Source organism: Thalassophryne amazonica, chromosome 12, assembly GCF_902500255.1.
Source record: "Thalassophryne amazonica chromosome 12, fThaAma1.1, whole genome shotgun sequence".
NCBI lineage: Eukaryota > Metazoa > Chordata > Actinopteri > Batrachoidiformes > Batrachoididae > Thalassophryne > Thalassophryne amazonica.
In genome coordinates this window covers 40,388,607-40,415,003 of record NC_047114.1, presented here as the reverse complement: position 1 = coordinate 40,415,003, position 26,397 = coordinate 40,388,607, and the positions used below count along the sequence as shown (strand labels likewise).

Below are 26,397 nucleotides of genomic sequence, written 5' to 3'. Positions count from 1 at the left end.
CAATTACGTCTCACATACGCTAGCTGACCAGATGTGCACAGTCTGTACACACAAGTAAATGCTACAACACAAAGTGAGTAACAACATCAAATTAAAACCTATTGTAAAAATACACAACTTTAATAACTCTGGTTTGTACCAGATTTTTACACCATTTTCTTCTTCTTCCCTAGGTTTACAGACAGGTAGCACTAAGCTAGCCTGGCCAGCATGTCCATAATGGGTGGGGTCTGACTGCACCTGGTGGGATATATAGTAGATCCAAGTTTTGGAGGATGAGGAGGTGTAGTGGGAGCAGGGGTGGTGGCCAAGTGGTTAATGCGCTTGGTTTCAGTTCAGAAGGTTCCGGGTTCAAATCCCACCCCTGCCACATTTCTCCATGTAATGTGGAGTTGCGTCAGGAAGGGCATCCGGCGTAAAACTTGTGCCAATTCAACATGCAGATCCACCTTGGATTTGCTGTGGCGACCCCAAGTGCAAACAAGGGAGCAGCCGAAGGGACTTACTAGGAGGTGTAGTGGGAATGAGACAGACAAATGCGTCACTTCAGGGAGCTGTGGTGGACTACCACTGCTCCTGCTCGTGCTTCGACAAGTGCTGGGACAACTGTGTCTTAAAGATCTGCAATCTGATTGGTTTAATTCATGTTATGCCCAAAACATGCCCATGGCTAATTAACTAAATACAACCATTTTGTACCCTTTGCCCTACTTTGTACATAGATTACACATTGTGTAAATAGCAAAGAGGAGTTGGAATGCTCGACATTCATTTGTGCCAAGCACTTCCGACCGTTTCCTACAGATGATCCAAGAGGGGCCTGAAAAGTGATCTCAACTTAAAAAAAGGTTGATGACCACTGATACAGAGAATAACACACGATTTCTCAGTGATGTGAATCACTGCTACAGTAAAGCACATCTGATGTCCATGATCATTATTTTCCACAGTGTTCCAGTTTTGAGTTGCATGTGTCTGCAGGTGCAGGTTCTGTGGCCAAAGAAAGGAACACGAGTACATTAGAAACACTGAAACATATGCATTTAGACACAAACACAGTTTTCATTAAATGGCTCAGTGGGAGCTCGTCCTAGCCAGCAGAAAGAGGCCCACACCCAACGCGCACGCCCTCCGTGCATTTCCCAACCACCATGACTTCTGCACACCTTCCGAGAAAGGCTACGTAATAAAAAGTTTACAAAGCTTTCCAAAAGCTTCACTTCAGGTCATTCAAGTGGTGATAAACAGTACTCAGGTTAGCTAAAATAGTGCTATAAATCACAAATACAATGCTTATGTTCATTACACAACTAAAACAAAATCAAACATCCTTCCTAAAAACTAAAAAAAAAAAAAAGAAAAAAAAAATCAAGGAATTTGTTTTGGCGTGTGCATTAGCACTCCCACAGTGAGTGAGTGCTGCGGGAGGACGTGCACGGCTTTGACAGCTGACAGTTTTCTTGGTTTCATGTGACTTTTGTCCAAGCAGTGACCTCTCCAGAGGAAAACATCAAAGTCCAGTCTATAATTACAATAGAAGACGAAGGACAAATACAGCCAGCGTAAAAAAATATTAATAAAATTGATGTTTGGTGGTGTCTTTTTTTTGCCCACATTAAGGTGTCTGGCAAGAGTAACGAAAGAATAAACTTTCCTCTAAGCAGGCCAAAGCTGCTTGGCTGCTTTCCGGAGCCTCGTCTCCTTTTGTGCCATGTTCAAGATTCCATGTTTGTCTGCATGATACAGATTATTGGAGTTTGTTGTATTCAGTCCTGGCCAGCGGGTGTCAGAGTGTGCACACTCACACACACACACACACACACACACACACACACACACACACACACACACACACACACACACAGTCTGTCTGGGCACTCATCTATGCCATGATCATGGGGTTACTTCGCTCTCGGATGTCCACTGAAGGAACAAGCTCTTTCTTCACTGGAGCTGGTGACAAAGTGGAACATAAACCTTTGGGCTTGAACAAGTCCGACACATAGAATACCTATGGAAAAATACACACACACACAAACATAAAATATCTGAATCATTCACTGGAACCTCAAATATCACTGCAGAAAAATGAGTAGAGTCATAAGTGTATTGTAGGATGGAGGAGTGTTTTAAATAAGACCAAAGTGTGCACTAATCCACAGCACCCTCAGCAAATATTGATAAGATTACCATTAACAAGTGACAATTTTACTAAGTACACTTCAGTTATTTTGAAAGTTTGACTGCAAATTGAACAAGATTTTTACTATTCTTAAGAATCTGTAGATAAATTAACATTAATCACCTTCTTGCAGGAGGTGACTTATACATTTACTAAATAAAATAATGTAGTATGATGCCGACATCTGATCTTTTCCAGTCTAGTTAAATTTCAGATGACTGAAGCCACTCACAATGCAGGAGGCCACCAGGGCTCCCTGTGCAAACCCTGCCAGGACGTCAGTGGGGTGGTGCTTGTGATCGGAGACGCGGGACAAACCGGTGTAGAAAGACATCATGATGAGGGTGAACTGGGTGAGGGGTCGCAGCAGACGTGCTCCATGCCACGTGAAACGAGACTGCAGATAAAACTGAAGAACAAACCAGATTATTCAGTTAATGTTGTGCACTTGTTCACATTTCATATGAACAGAATGTATATGACAAGAAATGTTAACAATGGAGCAACTCACCACCAGATAAAGCATGGTGTACATGGAGAACGATGCATGTCCAGAGAAGAAAGACTTCCTGCAGGAAGCGGGGGCAAAAATTAAAGTTTCATCAAATAACCATGACAAATGTAAAATATTTGATCCATTGTTCCTAGGGAGACCAGATGTCCCACTTTGTGCCCCAAATTGAGATGGTTTTTGGACTGATTTCAGTCACCTGGCCTCTTGGACTTGCTCTCTGGTCCCTGACACTGGTACTCCGTGATATAGCCCAACGAGCAGTTAATAGTGCTGAAATCAGGTTTGCACACGTCGAGGAAGTGCGGACGCATGCGACCTACTGACACTTTGGCAATGTCAGTGAAGGACTGGCTGATGGCACAACCGAAGATGAACACGCCCACCTGCTTATAGAGGGCAGAAATGTAAGGGTTCCCCACAAATGACTTGGATCCCTCATTCAGAAAGTAGATCCTGTAGCTCTCCCCGATGACAATCTGCAGCAACAGAAGGGAGGACGATGTCAGTGACATGACGGGTCTGACACACACACACACACACACACAAAGTCCAAATATATCAGAGTGAACACAAAGGCTTTAAGCTGCAACGGCCGAGTGTAATGCTACAACGACAACAAAATAGATCTGTGCCATTTTGTGTCTGCGCAAAATAAAATAAAATTTAAGAAAATGTTATAGCTACTTGACCTCACACAGATTTCATGGAGTGCTGTGGTTAAAATTCAAGTTAATAGTCAATGGACAATCTTTTGTTTGGGCCAGTTTATCAAGGAGCGATGCCAAACATTTGTTTTTCACTTTTATGTAATTTAAAATTTTAACATATTTAGATATTACACTGTTGATTAGACAAATAAATCTTGTATATGTCGCAGCCTTATGGTTTAGTTCTTCCTCAGGTTGAATCATATGGATAAAGTGAAGAATCTTGGGGTAATTTTTGATCCTATTTTGTTATTTGACCTCCACATTAGAGACATTATGAGGACTGCTTTCTTCCATTTGCGAAATATAGCGAAGATTCGTCCCATCCTGTCTATGGCTGATGCTGAGACTTTGATTCATGCATTTGTCTCTTCTAGATTGGACTATTGTAATGCTCTGTTTTCTGGTTTACCGCAGTCCAGGATTAGGGGTCTTCAACTGGTTCAAAATGCTGCTGCCAGACTTTTGACACAAAGCAGAATATTCAACCACATTACGCCCGTTTTGGTGTCCTTGCACTGGCCCCCAGTCACTGCAAGATCGGATTTTAAGGTACTGTTAATAGTTTATAAAACTGTTCATGGACTTGCACCTCCCTATCAGACTGACCTGGTAAGGCCCTATGTGCCAGCTCGGGCCCTGCGTTCTCAAGTTGCAGGACTTTTATGTGTTCTCAGGGTGAATAAAAAGTCTGCTGTCACAGAGCATTCTCCTACCATGCCCCAGCTCTGTGGAACAATCTCCCGACACACATTCGGCAGTCGGATACTGTGGAGACTTTTAAATCACATTTAAAGACTCATTTGTTTTCCTTGTTTTATCATTAGTGTTATGATGCGTTTTTATTCTTGTATTCTTTATGGATTTGTCTTTTTGTGTTTTTAAATTTTTTAATTCAGTTTTTTCCGTTTTATTATGTTGTGTGAAGCGCCTTGACATGATTGCATCATGAATTGGCGCTATATAAATTAATATATTTGAATGAAAGCATATGGGTCTAGTGTTCCCACTACCTCTTAAAACGATGAACCGCTGCCTGATTTAATTGGAACTCCCCTCTATTCAAACTTTGTTTTACCTGGGTATTTTAGTTGTGAATAAATGTTTCATCTTGTATTTGTTTATGTCTCCAAGCCAGAACGATGTCATTTTAGACTTTAAGAAACTTTCACTGCCATTTTATGCACAGTTTTTTCCGTGTTTTCCGTGACACACTAAAGCAGCGGTGGCCTTGGTGGTAATCCAGAATGAACTGAACACTAGAAAGAAGGTTGGAAGACCTAGACTTTGGAAGTTTAAGAAACTGATTAGCTCATTTCAAGCTACATTTAACTTCAACCACACCTGATCCTAATTCCCTACATCCACATGATGAAGATAGCTCACTAGATAAGGAGCTTCCAATATGTAATTCTCTGTTCAAACCCCTCTCATACTACCTCTCTACGTTCTTGGACAAGACATTTAATCTGCATTGTCTCAGTCCACCCAGCTGTAAATTGGAACCAGCCTAGGCTGGGGAAGTAACCAGAGTTGGACTGGCACCCCTTTCAGGGGGAGTCATAGATGCTTATCCGCTTCATGCTACGGACTCAAGATATTGGTCAGCATTATGAGTAAGCACTCTGAAAAATCACATGGCTCAGGTCAGGTTAGGTTTGGGAGTGTGTTGGAACCTTCTTGGGTTCAGAGTGATGACAACCAGGCAGACCTGTGGCCCAATCTCATCTCCTGAAACCAACCACCTACAGTATCTGCCACAGCCATGTGTTACTGCAGCAGATGGCAGATAAATGGTAAGCTATGGAGATCATCACACATGCATAAGGGCCCCTTCACATATAGTGCGAATTTGGTCAAATTGCGCATTAAGTGCACATGAAGCAGGAATCGTATGCAAAATGTGTAAAATCATAAATGCCTTGTACACCTGTTGCTACAACTATCTGTGCACACCAGCAGCTGAAAGAGAGTGTGCACTATGCCAACCCATCGAACACTCTTGCGGCAGGTGTCGGCCAAATTCCAGGTGACATGCACACACATCTAACACCGCTCGCATGGCACTTAGAAAATGTTTGGCCAGTCGCACTACTAACACGACAACAGTCTGCAGACAATCACTGTTGGGCTGGATGTGAAAATTGTCTAAGTGCTCCACGAGTTTGGCTTTGCAAACAGACACAGTCTGTTGGTGTGTGCACTAAATTGACAAGAAGTGTGGCCGACAGGAGCAGCTGTGGGGAGCTGCATATTTGGACGTCACGGCTGGATAACACGTACTGCGTTTGGATGGACATGGACTAACAACTGTCCACTGTGACGTGCGTGTGTCTGCTTGCTGTCCTCATGGTGGACATAAATAAAACATACATTGTTGTGGAGACGGGCTACAGCGAGCAAGTGCGTGTACTTTGACAGGCTGCCAGGTTGAAACAGACCGTCAGATCATAACACGCCACAGGCGATCTGACTGTCACATCACCCACATGAGCTCTGTTCCACATGATGCAGTGTCAGTCCTGCGGTGCGCCGTCCACAAGACACGCGTGTCGGGCAGGACATGTGCGCGGGGCCGGCCAAACACGGCCCCAACAGCTGTGGACATGATGAGAGTGCCCTGCTTCTCATTCATGTCATTTCATGACTGTACATCTGTGACCATGGGTCATCTACAGAGGAAAAGACGGATCATAGTTGATAAGAGGGATTCAATAAATGCTGTGTTTTTAGGGTATGTGGTTTTATTTTTTAAATACATCCATCTCTCTTTTGATTTCAGGCACTGTCCCGCACCGTTTATAGGCCAGTGATAGCAGCTCAGTGGTAACGTTTTGGGCTGGCAGTCAGTAAAGTGCAGGTACGAATCCTGTGGGTGGCATGTATTTTTCTTCCCACAGCAGTGGCGCGATGTGGTTCCACATGTACCAGCTGGTTTTTATTTTTGATTTATTCCACAGCAGCGGCGTGATGTGGTGCACCTCGTCCAGTGGAACACGGTGCGAGCAGCTGCAGCTCGAAAGACACCGTTGCCTGCACGAACCGTCACACCGGGATCGTGCATGCCTGCCCATCGGCACAATGTTTTGTGGTTAGCTTATACAAGCTGTCTCGCCGTGAGTCGCCCTGAGTTGTACATATTCGGACTATGTGTGAAGGGGCCCTAAGAAATACTTAAGTAAAATTGTGTGATGAAAAGACCAAAATTAACATGACAGTGTCATCATGGTGCGGGACCCTACTTCAGGCTATTTTTCATCATTTTGGACCTTCAGATATCTTAGTTTTAAAATAGTTTAACACTGAGTTTCTCTACACTTTGCTTGAGGGAAATTTTCTCACAGAAAATATGCAAAAACAAAAATGTTAAGGAGCCTTCAAGATCTTGCCAGTTTCACAGTGGGGCAGCTTAAAGTCCTCGCAGGCTAACTGGGAAAGAGCATCAAAGACTGTGAATCTGTGAGGGTGAACATTTGGGAAAACTGACGGCCAGAGTGGAGAGTGAATATATGACTAAAATAACAGGAACTCTTGAACAGACTGAGGTTAGGGGAGCTATAACACAGCCAATACACAGTGTAGTGATTTATCGTTGAATGCTTTGAAAGTGGCAGGGTTCTGGTGGCTGACCCGCTAGGCATCTGTCAACCTAGGTGAAGAAACAGCTGGGGGCGGAGAAAGCTTTAGGGATCTGTGGTATTCGAGCAAGATTCCTCCATGTGGGTGGAGATGCTGATCTCTTGGCATTGCAAAGAATGTTTGCGTTCGTCTGGAAGGCATGTATCATCCCTTTTGATGTAAAGGGACTTGTCAGCCCACTCTGAAAAAGAAAGTGTGATTGCAAGGACCACATTAACTACAGGGGTATTGCACTGCTACTTTTGTACCTGTAAAGATTTTAAAAATTTTCTATGAACAGGATTCAGCTTCACTTACTTGCTGCTTACCAATCAGAGCAGTCTGGTTTCATAGTCAAACATGAGCTGCATCCTAGAGCTGCAAGTACTCACTGAGCACAAATGGGAATATTGGTTGTGTTTCTTTGGAGCACATGTTTATTATTATAAAGTGTTTGCTTTGGTTGGCCAGGCTACTCTCTGGAACATCCTGAGATACCTGAGGGACTGTGAGTGTTATGTGGTGTGTGGGCAGAGTCTCTGGCTTCTTCACAGTGAATTATAGTGTTTTTCAGGGATGTGATCTGGTTCATACTTTGTCCGAAGCTTGCATGGACTGTGTGTTTGGTGGGGTTGTGGAAACCAGTGACTTTGGTGTCAGCAGACAGGATTTCAGATGTAGGGATGGACCGGTTGTGTGCCTAGGTGGGTTCCACCACCTTCTCAGGGAAGTTGTGCAGTGTGGTGGAAGTGGTGACGTGCAGCACCGGCACATGCTCCAAACCTGACCAGAGTTGCTTTTAATTTCACTGCGATTGTATTTGTTGTTAGAAAACAAAAACTGTGGTGCAACATGAGGGAATTTCAAGCGTTTTCCACATAAACACTTAAGTAGTCAAATAAACCATCATTTGAGGCCAACAATTGACGTGAAGCATTCGGGGGCGGGGGGGACTCATAACAGCTGTTCAAGCTTAAAATGCATCCCAACCCCCTTCATCTGCGCTGTCTCACTGCCAATCACAAATAAAAGTGTAAAATAAATAAATAAATAAATAAATTATAAATAAAATAACAGTGAAACTGAGTGCAAGGGGATCCAAGGTGGAATGTGAGGGACAGATGATTTGAAAGCATGATGGGTTTGCAATAAAGGACAAAGTGGGGGAGAAAAAGAAGGTGGGGGAAAAGGAGGAGTAGATTGGGAGGCACTGCTGGTTCTAATCAGCAGAAACGCTGAGCTCGGCGATGTGTCTGATTTTGGTGGCGAGCCTCCGCTGGGCGCACATTGGGGGCATGTTTGTTTTTCACCACGCTGGCTTGTCTGTGTGAAAAGGCTCCGATTTCTTGAGCGATGTCTGGGTGTTTTCATCATAGTATCTCTGCTTCATCAGACATTCTTGGAAAGAAACAAGTTTTGCTCTGACAAACACTGTGCAGAGCGAAAGAAGGAATAAGCTAGCAAGCTGACACAGTGTGTTTCCACCATCCAGGCCTGCAGAGCCAACCTGATTCAGCCCAGCTGTTTCAATCACAGATAGAACGTGGAGAAAACATCTGGTTCTTCTTGTGTGAAAACTTGATGTTAATGAACACAGGACGTAGAATAGTAGGATATTAATGTGTTACATGGAAACCTTAGTGACAGTCATAGGGGTGAGAGGCTGATTTATGGCTTCTCCAGTACTGCACTTTTAGCCACCCCTCTAAAACAAGTCAAGTCTGGGAGTATGCCCTAGTGCTGTGCTGCAGCCATAACACCATGGAACCACCTTGGGTCAACCAGCAACCCAGCATTCCATTCCCACATTTCTAAAATAACCATCTATTAGCACCGGTTGAATTGGTACATGGTATAATTTTGGCCAAAGATAGAGATTTAGACTCCACCGATGAATCGCGATAACACCCTCGGAGTTTTTCGATCCAGGAAAACTCCTCTGTGAAGCGGCTGTATGTGTGCGGCAGAGGGGGGTGTTCTGAGTAGCCGGGCCGATTGTCGGGCTACATTCTGAGCTGAGGTGACTCTCACTACTGTTCATGTAAGTTCGTTCTGTCGCTGATATTTGCAAAGCCGTTATTTATTTATTTTAGCGGACACACTGGCGGAAGGCGGACTCTCCATCACGTCCTGAATCAAACATTTGAGAAAGTGCCACATTTAATAATGCAAGGATTTTTTAAACCAGAGCAAAAAGACAAAATCAGCCAGGATGAGACAATTTACCTAGACTGACTTCAAATACGAGTAAATTAAGTATGTTTATTTTTTTTTTTTTTTTGGTGGTGGTGGTTTCGTGTTTTGCAAACGAAGAAAAGCGCCACTGACCATCCTGAAAGTGCTTCATGTATTCAGAGCAGGTGTGCCATCTAGTGTTCAAGAGATGAAATGTCAGCCGCTGACCCAACAGTAAATACGTTTCTTTCACCAAACCATCAAATCTAGGCTTACATCTTAGATGTACCTTACGGCAAATTGGACCTATAGTTTTGAGATCTGCACAATAAATGTTTTCAAAATTACATGTTTTTGTTTTTTGTTGTTTTTATTTTTTTATTTTGATCAATTTACCTTTGCTAAGGGACCCATTCAAATACACATGATTTTTACACTTAAATTTATATCGTGATATGTACCGTTACCGTGAAGGGATTCGATTTATACCGTGATATGAATTTTAGGTCATATTGTACAGCCCTACCATCTATCTGCCACAACCAAGTGAAATGTGCGTGTCCCTTTGGCCTTCTTCAGCTACTGAGGTCCTCAATACTCTCACTCTGACACCTGCGTGCTGGATCATGCACAGAGAAACAGGCCACATAGCCAAAATATAGCTGACACCCCCTCACAATGCAAGTGATACCCCTCATCCTAGTCTCTCTTAGTAACCACTCATTTGTTACAGTCATTCCAGCAGTACCCAAGGATCTTTCGAAGACACCTAGTACCAAAGACATCAAGTCGTCACCTTCGGCCACTGGTTCACCAAAATAATTAGGTCAAAAGAAAATGCAATTTTAAATGCCCAAACAGTTATTCTGAAACAAAATTATCCAAAAAGTGGTCACACATTTTCTTATGAATCACTATTGCTACAGCCAAATATTCACACTAGTAGGCAAAAAAGCAGTACACCTTAATCCATAGGGAAGCTGAATACTCAGTAGACATTTTGTAGAAGTACCCAGATGATCTACTACCTCCATAGTGTGCAGGCGGACTACATTACTCTATCCCATGATGCAGCTGAAGCTTGGTAACCAAAGAAGAACTTACCAGGAAAATTCAATGGAGCTAGTAGGCATATATAAAAAATGTAGCGCCATCTGAGGGATGATGGGATTGTACAAATATTTATGAGGAGGTGTTAAAAAAAAGGTCTGCTTTGATATATATATATTAAAAAAAAAAAAAAAAAAATCACACATGTGGGTATGCATATATATGTCACCCATAAACATCATGTCAAAGGACATGTAAGATGGCGGGAACGCAGTATGTCCAAATTGTGTGCCTACTATTCGCTCACTTGCAAACTACAGCAACGGTTGTGTAGTATGCACATCAGTTAAGCATTTGGATAGAGAGAATGACATATTTATATATTTTTCATTAATGCATTCAAAGATGTAGGCATATATAAATATTCCTAAAATGTTAATAGAACCCTAAATCAAAGGTCTCAGATTTCTAATGATACTATGGTCATTAACTTTCTTAGTCATCTGGAACCATGTGCATTAATTATACATAAGAGGCCGTCACGCCTGTATCGCTACATAAACCCTTACTGGGTTTTTCCTTGTGAAACAATAACAAACTTGGCCAGAAAGTACAAGCAGAGAGATTGATTATAAAGTTATGTTTTGACTGGGCTAAATGAGACCTCTGGTGATGTCTAAAATGTTTTGGGCCTTCACCACAATCATACCACACCAGTTATACCATTTGACCAAACAACCATAATTACACAGGGACAGACGTTCTTCTCACTATTAAAACCCCAGTGGGTTGAAGCCTTACAGGAGTCTCTCCACGAGAGCTAAGGGAGACTATACAAAGGCTGCTTTGCAACTACCGCATCTTGACAGATGCGTGCAGGTCACTGTTTTGAGCAGTCTGCCCTCGTCCCTAGTTCCACATAGTCACTGTGGGAACCACCAGGAAATGCAACATGCAGGAAGCCCAGACTATGAACAGTATTCAGTCAGTTAGCTTCAAGAGCAAAATTTAACTTAACTTGTGTTCCTGAGCCTAACATCAAACTTGTACAAGGTATAATCTACGACTAAGTCTGCTTATGTTCCATGAAGATCTTGTGGTGTTCCTGCATGAACGAGGTTTCAGAGACCCGGTTGCTTGGTGGGAAAAATTAGAACTGAAATGTGCCGAATTTTCAATTTGTTTGGGGTCTTAGTAGGGTGTCCCTATGTCTAGTTTCACCTCTGTCAAGATACCGTATACACCTTGTTAGATATATTTGTGTGTTTATATATTATTTAGTTTTCTTTGCTATTACTTAATTATTTTACTTAAATGGTTATATTCTTAGTTTAGCATACTTTTAGTCTGTTATTTGTCTTAATGTGCTTGTTGAACTGGGCTGAACCGGTTTTACCACTTAGAACAAAGAGATTCAAGTTACAATATAAATTATAATATGTCCCGTTATGGGCAGGGGCTGGACCCCCCTCTAACGCCCACGAGGACCAGATGAGAAGGATTTTGCAGAATAAGGTCCGCATTTGTCACGCCCATGTTGTGTTTTATAAGAACTGTTTTAGTCCTTTGTTCAAGGTTCTGAACAGATGGATCTCTTGCGAGAGAGACTTCGGAATCCAGGCCTGTTTTTCCACTGGGACTTTGAATAAATTTAAACTGAGAAATAGTTTGACTTTGTACGGGACAGTATTACAAAAAGAACCAGGTGAAATTAACAACTTTGTCGACACAGAAACTCACACAGACAGAGCAGGTCTAGGAAATGCTCGACTCCGTGTGTGTCTACCTTTGGTGACACGGACAAGAAAACCGTATGTACCTGCGTACTGAAATTCATGTTTTTTTTATGTAAAGTGTAGAACTCAAGAGCCTCCATTTTTCCATCATTTTGTCTGTGGTAAATTCAACTAGTCACTTTCTTTCCTCTTACAGCGCTCCCAAAGCAGTGTTGAGAGTGGGAGGGCTGCACATCATAAATTTCTGAGCGGTTTGATTTTCTGTAAAGCTTTTTGCTGCGTTGGCCAAAAGCACCATGGTCATGAAAACCAGCCTCTGGATGAGGTACATCACTGTCCCACTGTGCTTGGTCGGCATTTTAGTCTAATTACACGGTTAATTTTGTCAATCACATCCAGTCGACACAAACACAAACAAAGACAAGCTTCGATTTTCCACTTTGCCTGATAAATGGTGATATGCTAATTAAGTGAAAATATAGAATGCGTGGGATTCAACAAAGCCTGCATCTCTTTGTAGAGGAAAAACACAAGTCACTATGTGGCCGCTTCAACGGCTAAAATTGATGTTTCTGTTCTGTTGACTTCAGAACATTGCGGGACCAGACGGGATGGTGAGCTACGTGTTTAATCAGCGTGTTCTCGAGCAGAGCTGAGACAATCCAGTGACATGAACCTTACCAAATATTTTCATTCATTAATGGTCATTTATTTTAAAAATGTGGAAATTTTGTCCTTTTCCCTGTTTCTGAAATGCATGACTGTCAGTGTACGCTGTTTCACCTGAGAAAGATTCCCTTTGGCTCATTTTAAACCACTTTTAACACTCTCTAAATGGGTTTCAAATGAGTTTAACACAGACATCCTGCTGTGGACGGGTTTTAAATGACTCCAGATCAGAGGTGAAATAGTTCAGTCCGGTTTTAAACAGTAAAAACCAAATCTGAGAATTTGCTTTTGCACAAGAACACTGCTTTAAAGTGCTTGATTGAATCTAGATATAGACCCTTTGAGATGATCTTAAATGGGCAAATCTGACAAACTACATGTTATCTGAACATAAAAGGGTGATTCTTTAACTACGGGCACTATCGGCCTTGTAAATGTAATTTCCACCACACCATTGCTTTACAATATAAAGCGCCTTGGGGCAACTGTTTGTTGTGATTTGGCGCTATATACATGTGCTCTGATGTCACTGTTTATCTCCATAGAAACTACCCAAACAATCTTTCATACAAACTGTTTAAAGGGACATTACAGTGTTGTGGTGGAAATTATGGCAATAGTGTGGGACAACTACATTTTGTTTAAAAAAAAAAAAAAAAAAATCACAACAATTGTATGACATTGAATACCCCAATTATGTTTTGATTATTTTACTGATATTTTATTCAGAGATATTTTAAAACATTAGAAAAAACGTTTCTTTACCATTCATTTTTATCATTGAAGATCAAAAGTCTGCAGCACAAAACGGCAATATTTGCATATAATGATGCTGAAAAAAGGTGAAAAAGTCATCATAGACTACTAGAACAAATTTCTTAACACACTTTCATTGTAAAGATAACTACAAAAGTGTGAAATTTCCCCTTTTTTTCTGTTTTTCATACAATATGATCAAAAGACATAAGTGCCCATAGTCTAAGAATCACCCAAAAATAAATAAAAAGATTATCTGATTATTTTAAAATTACAGAATGTTTGATCAAACAAAAATGCAAATAATGTCACCGTTTCGTTGCAGACTATGATGATTCTTTTAGATTTTGATTAAAGTTCTGTGGGCCAATGAGATTAAAAATTAAAATTAAAAAATTTTTTTGGACATCAAGCTTATGACTCCCCAGTCACCATTGTGGAGTCCTCATCCATGACATCTGAATGTCAGCTTTCTCATCAAGAGAGCACAACAGAGGATGTACTTTCTGCGGCAGCTGAGCAAGTTCAACCTGCCAAAATCAATGATGATGAACTTCTACACCGCCATCATTGAGTCCAGCATCTCTTCCTCCATCTCGTACTCTGCTGCCACTGCTAAGAACAGGATTAAACTGCAGCATATCATCCACACAGCAGAAAAGGTGAATGACTGCAATCTGCCATCCCTACAGGACCTGTACACCTCAAGAGCCCTCAGGTGAGCAAGGAAGATAGTGGCTGATCCCTCTCACCCAGGACACAAACTTTTTGTCACCCTCCCCTCAGGACTAAAACAGCTTCTTTCCATCCGCAGCTAGACTAAGAAATAATGCCTGAGACAACCACCCCTCCCACACAAAGTACAGATTGGTCATCCCTGCACTGAAAGGTACTGTACATCTGCACACCAAATCACATGCTTTTGCACAGTCCCATTCCACTACATCATATTTATTTAACTGTGAACATAGTTTTGCCTATTTGACTCTTTTACTTCTTACCGAAGTATTTTTTCCCCTTTCTTTTTTAATTGTTGTTTATGCACCAACAATACCAGATGAAATTCCTTGTATGTGTGAAGTTATCTGTCAATAAATTAGATTCTCATGCTTGGTATAAGCAAACTATCATACACGCACCATCTTGACTGTGAAGCATTATGTTCTTGGGATTCGTCTACTGGTGAGGTGCTGTTCTTTCACTGATATGCATTCTGGGAGGGTGTCCATGATGAACCAGGGTATTCTGTTATTGTACCATGGCCTTATTTAGATCATGGTGTGATTTCCAAGGTGCTCAAAAATGCCTTTTTTTTCTATTGGCAACTTTGACCTACTTTAGTAATCCCGTCCATCGTCACGGAGCCCGTAACATTGTTTTATACACTGTGTCATCACCGGGAGGTTTTACAAAAGTGCCAAAGTTGCTCTGAAGATATACATGCAATGGTTGTTCTTGCACAGGTCACATGGTGCAAATCCAGCACATTAGGTCATCAAACCAATGCTGAGCTCCATACTCCAAATTTTCAAGGTTACAGACCACAACCTTCCCGGATGAATCTGTGAAAGTAAGAAGGGGGCTTTAAATATGACAGTCAGAAAACAAGTCAGTATCTGGTGTGACCGCCATTTGCCTCATGCAGTGCAACAGCAGCCAGATGCCATTGAATGTGAGATATATTTGAACAAAGTAGGTCTTTTGTTCATATAGAAAATGTTTTAGATCTCTGAGTTCAGCTCATGAAAAACAAGACAAAAACAAAAGTGTTGGATTTATATTTTTGTTCATGAACAAAAGACAGGAGGAAAAACTAATTTAACATACCAAAATCCTTTAAGAGATTAGTCTTTTAACAAAACAATGACACCCCCCCAAGGATAATCTACCCAGAAATGTCTGAATAATAGTGGAGTGACAAGTCCAGATTTCCATCCTACCAAAAATTTGCAGCTGTTCTTGAATGTGATCCACATGCAGTTAGAGTAGTCAAACGGAGTCCTAACTACAAACAATAAAAGCATTTATTGTTTCTAAAAGCTACACAAACAAAATTCTGGCTTGGAGAAAGCAAACACCAACATAACTGATTGAAGAACATGTCTTGTTTTCACTCTTAAAGAAATTAGGTCTTTAAATATTTATTGAGAGAAAGCAGATTATTTTATTTTGATGTTACGCCATGCAGTAATAAAACCATAAAAATGGGTTTAATAGTTTTTGTAGGCATTGCAGTTCTTTGAACATCACCATAATGGGAATGTGTGTACAATCATCGAGGAAAACATCATAAGAAATTCATGCAACAGATTAAAATCATTAACAAAATGCCCACCTACGCTACATTATATACCTGATCTAAAAAACAAAAAACAAAACTGTAAACAGGCAGCTTTTCATCCACAAGGATGCTAGTTTTAGGTGTCGGTGATGGCTGCTGAAACATACGGCGTGGCAACGGCATCAGAGAGTGAGGTGACTTACAGAGAGAATGGTGAGAAGAATGCCAGCAGCACAAAGCACACCGTCGCTAATAGTGTCTCCACGTTTGGCTGGGTACTTGATGGACTCATCATCACAGTAAAACCCTCTACGGTAAGGCTGAACAGCGCTGGTCTCAATGACCAAGAAAGGCAGGCCGGCTAGCGTGAAGAAGCGGTGAGCGGCACAGAGATACAGAAGGGAGTGGGGGTGGGTGAGGAGAGGAGATGGAGGTGCTCGGTTAATGCAACGCAAATTATACAGGTCATAGGTACAAGCAAGAGGCAATGGAGAACATCTGGGACTGTCTCAGGTGATGCTGTATCCGTTTGTGGCTTATCGTATTGTCTTAATTCAAGACTAGTTTAACTTTTAGAAACGTTGAAGAATCATAGTTTTAGTTGCTTTAGCCCAACCTGCATGGCTTTTCCAAAACACACAACAGCTAATCAGATGGATTTTTTTTCTTTAAAGGCAGTTATCAGTTTATAATTCCCCCCGCAAAAAAAAGAGAAAAATCAGATCTGAATGTTCTACATTTTCAAGCAGAAAAAGAAAGATTCTCCGCGCTTCTGCCAGTCACAACAATCTGGTGCAACCAGATCAGGACAAAACTCGAAGAGGAAAGGAACAAAAATAGGGATTTGACGTAAAGTTTCGATGTAAGGTTACATCTTCATTAGAGTCTTTTAAAATCATGGGTAGTAGAGCTCTTAATAAAGACCATGAACAGGTATGAATGTTTCAAGATTAAAAGATTCAAACAACTTTATTGATCCCTAAAAGGGCAATTCATCTTCACACCCAATTACCTCAAACAAAAATACAGCAATGAATCCACAATTATTACTAGATGAACGTAATAATGGCACACATCACAATTAAAACAACCGCACACAGGGGTCGAAATACATTTTTTTATCCTACTTGCACTGGTGTTAGTAACAAAAAAAAAAAATTACTTGCACCAAAAAAAAGTTACTTGCACAACCAAAAGTCAGTCTTATATCAACCTTAAAACTCCTCCTCTGATGTGTCAGACTCTTCCTCTGTGGGGAGAGTTTGAGGGGAAAGCAGCAGCGGCAGACATTTTTTTTCACGTGCGCGCACGAACGAATCACCCGTGAAGATTATTTTATTTATTAACTACACACACGTATAATAAAACAAATGGTGACTGGTTTATAACACAATGATGACAGAGTTTGAGGGGAGAGAGAGAGAGAGACAGGAACTGCAGTGGCAGCCAGTTTTTTCCTTTTCTTTGTTTACATGTGCGTGCGTGAACAGGACAGGAGGTCCTCAAACTGGAGCACCTGCAGCTCCAGTTATTTGCTGCAGCTCCTGCAGCAAATAATGAAACTCCCCGAATTGGGAACGTCTCATGAGGATGTTGTGAACCCAGGGATTGCGCCGCGGGCAACGTTTGTCAGCTTTCCACAACAAATAGAGCACAGCAACTCGATCCGTGTGCGAGAGTTATAAAATGTAGGGAAGACGAAGACAACACACTGGAAATTGTTTTTTTACTTATTTATTCCTTTATTGGTTCACTCTACTGGTGCTTATAGTTGATAAAACTTGGATAAAAGTTACTTGCACCAGTGTCAGTGCAGTATAAAATTACGTGCACCAGTTGAATAATACGTGCACAAACTAGCACATGCACGTACTAATTCGACCCCTGGCACATATATATTTGATTTGTTTATGTACGCTAAGCTTTGAAACAGCCCGTCATCCGAACTGAGGCAATGAGTGTGTGGGGCCTGCAGCAGCATTTCTGCCGTGTGGCCGAGCGCGGGGGGAGTGGCGGGGGAGTGGCAGAGTGGAGACCGCCCTCACCGAATGCGTAAAGGGGGTGTTAACCACCTAAAGATCCACCTATATCTCTCAAGGTGCTACACTCATTACATTCGTTAATAGAAGCAAACAGCCCACAAATAATTAAAAACAAGCAAATGTTCAGAAGGATACAATCATCCCAGAAAAGGACATAAAATAGCTATTTTTGTTACGCATGTTTGAATAAATGTAATTTTTTTGTGCAGACATCTGTGTTGCACCAGCGTTCCTTTCCTCTTCAAGTTTTGTTCTACGTTTTCCTTTGGGGAGCAGAATACTGGTTTCACAATGTATGTTGATGTTTCGTTAGATGGCCATGTTAGTAAAGTATATTCAGAAAAATTTATTTAATGACCAATCGCTTAAAGAAAGAGATAAAGGTACCTGGATTCGAACTGAGAGACACTGAAGGTTCTAGTATCAGTATCATGTCTGACATTAAAAGTGGTAACATCTTTACTTGAGATATAATGATTTTTGGTTAGCTTATGTATTTCAATAGCATCACTGATGTCTCAAAATAAGAATTTAATTATTTATTTGTATGGTGAAACATTTTAAATATTTACAATGGTCAACAGCAGAAAAAAGGGCTTTTTTCCCTAACAACAACAACAAAAATACTCAGAAATAAGTAATACAGCTATGTGGTGTCAGTTTTACTCGATACCTTGTTTTAAATGTTCATTCAGTAGTAAAGTTTATGGAAATGGTGACTATATACGTAGAAGTTTGGAAAATGATGCAACTATCTGGCAGTACATAACATTTACAGTTAATGGGCTAAAACAAGCAAAACCACTGCGTGTGAGTCAGACGCTCAAATAAATCATGTCTTTTGAAGCATTGCAGCACAACATTTAAACCATACACTGAGCTGAGACTGTCCCATTAGATGCTCTCCCGTCCTCTTGTTGCACCACCCAGGACTTACTGAGACCACAGGCACTGTGACGCCCACTGCTGTGAGAACAGTGTTGGACACAGTGCTGCTCCTATAGGGAAGACTGATGCTGATGTCACTGCAGAAGAATCCTCTCTGGTAAGGCGGGAAGGGAAATTTGTACAAAACTACAGCAACGAGCAACACTGTGTAATAGGACACATGAGGACAGACAACACAGTACTTGAAATCATCACTGTGGACAACTGCATACTGTACATTGACAACACACACACAAAAAAGCTTGGACAGACAACAGATCTCTTCCTGTTTTCAAGTGTGAGAAAGCTGCTGACGTATGAAAATCAGGCTTTGACATTAAGCATTTTGACATATCCGTATCAGTAAAACATTTTACTGGTCCTGTAGAAGAAAGGAACAATAATGTTACAGCACTCGTATGACAGCGTTCAAGCTTTGAGTCATGTTTTACTGACACCAATGTAAAAAAAAAAAAAAAAAAAAAAAAATTCTAGAAAGAATTTCTTTCCATATTTCCACATAGGTTCAGCTGTTTCTAGGATAAAAAAAATGTCTACTTTCTAATAAAAGTATTAAAATTGATCTAAATTAAATGCTTATACCATTTCTGTGGCAATTTATGTCTGAAAACAGGCAAAAAATTATGATTTTCTGTAACAAAAATTTTGATACTATAATTGTAAAGCAGTAAAACATACATTAATGCTGGTTTGATAATATATTTTAAGGCCTCTTTCCCTTGTGCATACTCTCTGCTTTAAGTTGAAATCCAGTTTTAAGGATTGCAGGTATTCCAAGGTGATTTCAGGACCAGTGTTTCCAGTGAGTCCAGTGACAAAATTGTTGGTTAGTTTTAAAGTTTAAGGTAAGAAGTTATCATACATTTAATTTTATAGGAACAAGTTGCAGGTATTCTACATAATTTTGTTGTCTATTACCTGACCAACATTATGTGCCACAACTAGCATAATGTTAAATTAGATAAGGGTATAGAAGCAAAATACTCAGCCACCTTGTTAAAATTCTTGATGTGTTAAAAAAAAAAAAATTATATTATATTATATATATATACACACATATATATATATACACACACACACACACACACACACACCTTTTAATTTTTTGCAAAAACCATATGGATTTGAATCACGTGTGATTGCATCAGCCAAGCTTGAACCTTCGTGCGCATGCGTGAGTTTTTTCACGCCTGTCGGTTGCGTCATTCGCCTGTGAGCACGCTTTGAGTGAGGAGTGGTCCACCCCCCTTGTCTCTGACTATCCCGGATCGGAGCGCTCTCAGCCGCTGTGGGCGGTCTTTAAACCAGCTGTAACACTCCTTAATCTGTGTGATCCCCATAGAATTGTCCCTGAAAGCCATCTGAATTTTCCGAATGGTGTCCACCTGGAGGTCTTTCACAGTTTCTGGAAAAATTTGATGCAGCAAAGCTCCGAATCGTTCAGATATTTTACTTGCGATAAAAATCCGACAAGGGAGGTGGACCACTCCTCACTCAAAGCATGCTCACAGGCGAATGACGCAACCGAAAGGCGTGAAAAAACTCACGCAAGCGCACGAAGGTTCAAGCTTGGCTGATGCAATCACATGTGATTCAAATCCATATGGTTTTAGCAAAAAATAAAAAAGGTTGGCTAGTTTTCTAACAGACCTCGTATATATATATATATATATATATATATATATATATATATATATATATATATATATATATAAAATCAATAATTTAAAAAAACCTAACACTTTGGACTCACTGCTTTAAAAATCAACCCTAATGTATTTGTATATGTTTGTTTTTTTACATGAAATTTTTAATCAATTTTTCTCATTTTGACTGGGAAATTTAGGAGAATTAAAAAGTGTTTTGTCTTTTCTTCAATGTTTGTTTTTACTGCTTACGTCTAATTAAATATAGTTAAGAAACCTCACTCACTCATTTTCAACCACTTCTTCAATTAAGGGTCATGGGGGGTGGAGCCTATCCCAGGAATCATAGGGCGTGAGGCAGGGTGCACCCTGGACAGGATGCCAGTCTGTCACAGGGCCACATATAGACAAACACATTCACACCCGCACACCTATGGACAATTTAAAATTTCCAATCCACCTATCCTGCATGTCTTTGGATGTGGGAGGAAGCCGGAGCACCCGGAGGGAACCCACGCAAACACAGGGAGAACACACAGAAGGGATCGATTCCCACCTGTGGCCTAAGACCTTGTTAATCAGTAAATTGAACAAATACAGCAAGGTTCTCCATGTAGTCAAGACATGATAGTTACACATGTTCGGAATATGAATGCTAATAATTTTGACAATTTCCACCTATAGTGTCTGAGAAATAAATGGTTGTAGCTCATAGGCGGTAAGTTATTTTGCATTTCTGATTTCAAATATGAAATCCTGACAAAATTTCCTATGGAAAATGCCACTTTCATTTTGAAAGTATGAAACTGAAAAGAAACAATGGCAGTAAAATGCAACTCAAAGCTTGAACGCTGTCCTATGTGGTCTCCTGCTCGGAATATAATCATAAATGAGCAAGACATGATTTGGCCAGTAGATATCAGTATATCTGTATGAACAGTTATTGGTTTGTGTGTGAATATATATGTGTATATCATACATACATTTTTGTGCTGTGGAGCTTGTGTTATTTATTTATTTTTATTTATTTTTTTAGAAATAAGTCACTATTCATGATTATGACATGAAAAGGTGTGACACCCTTTTGTGATGGCTGAACCATTACAAAAGCTATCTCAACTTATCTTTTTAAGTAAGGCTGCAACTCAACATTATGTTGATAATCGATTAATCTGTTGATTATTTTCTCAATTAAATCGAGTTGTTTGGTTCAGAAAATGGTGAAAATATATTTTACAGTGTCCAAAATCCAACATGACATACTTACAAAATATCTTGTTTTGTCCACATCTGAAAAATGTTCTGTTTATTCTCAGACAGGAATCAAACAATTAGTAATGAAACCAGAAAATATTCATATTTAAGAAGCTGAAATCAGAGAATTTGGACTTAAAATATATAAAAAATTACTCAAAACACAATTAAACAGTCATTTAATAGTTGCTGAATCAATTATTTGTTGCAGCTCAACTTAAAATTTTAAGGCAGCCTGAAGATGGACTTTTGAAAGACATTTTGAAAATGAATATTTTTCGGGGGCGGGTGAGGCGACACCGGCACATGCTCCCAGACCAGGTCCACTGTATTCCAAAATTGTCAATATCAAACAAGGAAGAACATATGACAATATTCAGAGGCACAACCCTACCAGCCTCCCTTTGAGTTTGAAATTGCGCTTTAAAAGCCCACTTAGGATTTCTGGAGGGTTTGTGCATCTCACCTGCTACAATGTTTCACCGTTGACAAATATACCCTCCTCCTGACAACACACAGATGGGATGTAACAAACAAGAGAAGGCCAAAAGGACAACCCACTTCCTTTTCCAAATAGAATCAATGGAGCACTCTGAAATCTGAGCGGGAACGCAGTACCCAGGAGGCGCCACAAATCTTCAGAATTTAGAAAATGTGCTTTCAAATCACTTCAAAGCTCCCGCATAACTTATGCTTGAGCTTTCAAGCCAGTTTTTGAATCATTTTGCAATCTGCCAATTCAAAGGAAAGCAAACCCAAGTGCTCGCCCTCTCTCTCACACACACACACTCTTCCTCTCTAAAAAAGGTAAAAAACACACGGGTGTGGAGGTCAGCACCGAGAGCTGCAGGATTTCTCACACCAAATGTCAACACACGCCCCAGTCGCTAAACCTCGGCCCCTATATCCACACGCACACACACAGACTGCTGACACCTTTGAAGGTGCAGCTGGGTTGAGCTCAGATTACCGACAGCGCACCGCTGCATGATGGGAACTCATCAGCGCCAGCTTTTCCCTCCACATTCAGCAGGATTTACTTTATTGCTTTTCTCGCTCCCTTTCAAACAAACATCTGAATGGACGATGGGCGACAAAACAACATTGGTGGCGAGACAAACAGGAGTGTGACATGTTTGAAACAGTAAAAATATACTTTGAAGTGCACGTCTGATCTGTTGGGGGGTTTTTGAGCCGTCAACAGAAGCAACGGGGATTCTCTAAAGGCTCATTCATATCGGCACAGGCTGCTTCAGTACAAGGCAGGAAGAAGAAATGGGTGCGAGGAAAATGTTTAACCCCTGTTCTGACCCTGCGACTGCCTCTAACACTCAGTAACCACAAGGCCGCAACTCCGATTCAGACAGGGTGAGGCAGCAAAGAGGTTGATGAAATAAAGTGTAGCTGCCCACAACCTTTAAGGATCTTCCATGGGTCAAGACACTCCAACAACCGAATGGAAAGCGAGAAGAGAGAGGGAGAAAAAAAAAAAAAATCCCATGACCAAAATCAGACCTTGTCAGGCTGTATTTTCACAGAGTCTGCTGGGTTTTCCTTTTCCTCGGACCTCTGACCTCTTCCATCCGTCTAACAGTGCAGCATCAGCATCAAATACGTCTTGGGATTTTCCCTCCTACTCTCTTCCAAGTCCCGCCAACAACAATATCACCAGTCAGTCAGCAGGCGTGGATATGCCATTAGTGCTAGCTCACATCAACACAAAGACAAGATGACATACAGAAGAGTGACAAATAAAAAGAAGAAACCTGAATAAATTAAAGTAGAACCCCAAGGAGCGCCACCATCCACAGGGCAGGAGAGCACACCGAATGGTTTGATTAGGGCGTAACGGCTCAAAACTTACAGTTCATATCAGCAAAAACAGGGGAGACATATCACTTTACTTTCCATTTTTAAAAATAATTTAAGAACAATGAAAACAATGTATCCAATGCTTAGTATTTTAAAATATTTGATATACAGTAAAACTCGCCTAAACGTCTCGATATAAACTGAATACTCACACTCACCAGACAAATGCAAAAGTCCCAGTGTTTTTGTATGGTTTTCTATTTAATAAACACCATATACACCAGATTGTGTATAACGGATTTTCGCTCACATCGTACAAAATGTCCTATCTGATCGCAATGCATTTCAATTAAAACCTCTCGCATGTACCGGACAGAGCAGGATGCGCCCAGCAGCAACAGAGGGACGAAGTGAAGTTCAGCACTGACACGCACCGATTCGAGGAAAGTGGGTACCGTACTTCCTTTATTAAATGCCCAGGAGTTAATTTTTTAAACTGTGCTCAGATCCGGCACATAAATGAGGCAGGCCGTAATTCAAAGCTGGTGATTATTAACAAAATTCTGCTTGCTGCCTGCACTGTAAAATGGTGTTACACATATTCATAGGGGTGGTGAACCAAAAACAACCACTTTAGATCAGAGCCCTCTACATGGCTGCAAACCCTCTCCGGGCTACAGAGAGTGTTTGCAGCCAAGCGGTGGGAGTTGTTTGATGTGTTCATTGTGAGGGACCTACGATGAGATAAAATATGACCACATGCTTTCATTAAATGGCACACTGCTCAGTTCCAGCTCCCACAGTGCACATATATATCTTTAAACTGGAAAAAATCTTTCTGCTAAATGCTATGCTGTGGAAACATGACATCATATGTCCATCAAATCAACATGTAGATCCACTTCGGATCTCCTGCAGACACTCTGTGGACATTATTTAATTTATTTTACCATTATTGGGAATAGTGGGGACAGTTCCACAGTCTGTTCACATGGATAATAAGAGCTGAACACTGTGTGCAAATGTGTCATTTGTGTTCAGCTGCGAGTGGCCATTTCAGTGAGATATCAACTGTGACACTGTTGCTCGTTTGCGTGTTTGGTCGCTAATTCACATCGCCAACTGCTTTCCAACAGTGTTTTAGCATCCAGTGAGACAGGATGCTAAAACACCAAATAAGGTGTTGGAAGAATGGTGGTCCATTGCTGCAGTTGAGTTCCAGACACTTGTAGAATCAATGCCAAGGTGAACTGAAGTTGTTCTGGTGGCATGTGGTGACCTTACTGAGACATGTTGGGCACTGATGAACTATGGTGCATAATTTATGGCATATATCATGCAAATAGGTTAATTCCTGTGTTATGTCCTTCAATGTGCATATTAAGCAAATATGTAGGACTGCTTTTTTACATTTGCGCAATATCTCTAAAATTAGAAAGGTCTTGTCTCAGAGTGATGCTGAAAAACTAATTCATGCATTTATTTCCTCTAGGCTGGACTATTGTAATTCATTATTATCAGGTTGTCCTAAAAGTTCCTTGAAAAGCCTTCAGTTCATTCAAAATGCTGCAGCTAGAGTACTGACAGGGACTAGAAAGAGAGAGCATATTTCACCCATATTGGCCTCTCTTCATTGGCTTCCTGTTAATTCTAGAATAGAATTTAAAATTCTTCTTCTTACTTATAAGGTTTTGAATAATCAGGTCCCATCTTATCTTAGGGACCTCTTAGTACCATATCACCCCAATAGAGCGCTTTGCTCTCAGACTGCAGGCTTACTTGTAGTTCCTAGGGTTTTTAAGAGTAGAATGGGAGGCAAAGCCTTCAGCTTTCAGGCTCCTCTCCTGTGGAACCAGCTACCAATTCGGATCATGGAGACAGACACCCTCTCTACTTTTAAGATTAGGCTTAAAACTTTCCTTTTTGCTAAAGCTTATAGTTAGGGCTGGATCAGGTGACCCTGAACCATCCCTTAGTTATGCTGCTATAGACCTAGACTGCTGGGGGGGTTCCCATGATGCACTGAGTCTTTCTTTCTCTTTTTGCTCTGTATGCACCACTCTGCATTTAATCACTAGTGATTGATCTCTGCTGTCTTCCACAGCATGTCTTTTTCCTGATTCTCTCCCCTCAGCCCCAACCAGTCCCAGCAGAAGACTGTCCCTCCCTGAGCCTGGTTCTGCTGGAGGTTTCTTCCTGTTAAAAGGGAGTTTTTCCTTCCCACTGTCCCCAAGTGCTTGCTCATAGGGGGTCGTTTTGACCGTTGGAGTTTTTCTGTAATTATTGTATGGCTTTTGCCTTGCAATATAAAGTGCCTTGGGGCAACTGTTGTGATTTGGTGCTATATAAATAAAATTGATTTGATTTATGAATATCAGAATAGTAGGAAATCGCTGTGCTTGACTTTAGACCAAGTCTTTGGTGGTATATAGCACAACTGCTTTCTGCTGCATCATGACAGCAATGTTCCAACACTGTACTTGAGCACAGCTTGTTTTTATACTAACACCCATTGGCCCACAAATGAGCGAAGTATTACTTGTGATTTACAGAACATGGGCAAATCAAATCAAGTCTTGGAGCATGTGTTGATGCTGTGTTTCGCCACACCCACAACACCACAGAATTGCCTTGGGTCTTAGATGGCAAGCAACTGCTCGATCCCCACATCTCGAAAACAACCATCTATCTGCTGTAACCAGGCAGAAAAATTCTGATGGTATCTGTTGTAAACAACCAGTGTTATGTTGTACACTCCACTGCACCAGGTGGACTAAAGTGCACTTTAAGTTAGTTTTTCCTTTAGTTTGTCACTCAAGTCCTACTGGAGAGGGTCAGTGATTTCTAATGTCACCATCAGGTGTCTCCTGTTTTGACCTACAGTGGTTTGCCGCTGAGTTAAGAATGGATTTTTTTTTCCCCTCATATGTAGAAGAAAACTTAAGGCTGACTTAGAATTTCCCAGTTTCCCTTTCTCCTGCTTCAGCACTGGCAGGTCTGTGTAGCT

At 40.9% G+C, this 26,397-nt stretch overlaps 1 pseudogene; it reads right to left on the bottom strand.

Annotated features, from left to right (window-relative positions):
• Positions 1-1,610: 1,610 nt before the first annotated feature.
• LOC117522140 overlaps positions 1,611-26,397 on the bottom strand; it is a 40,418-nt pseudogene continuing 15,631 nt past the window's right edge.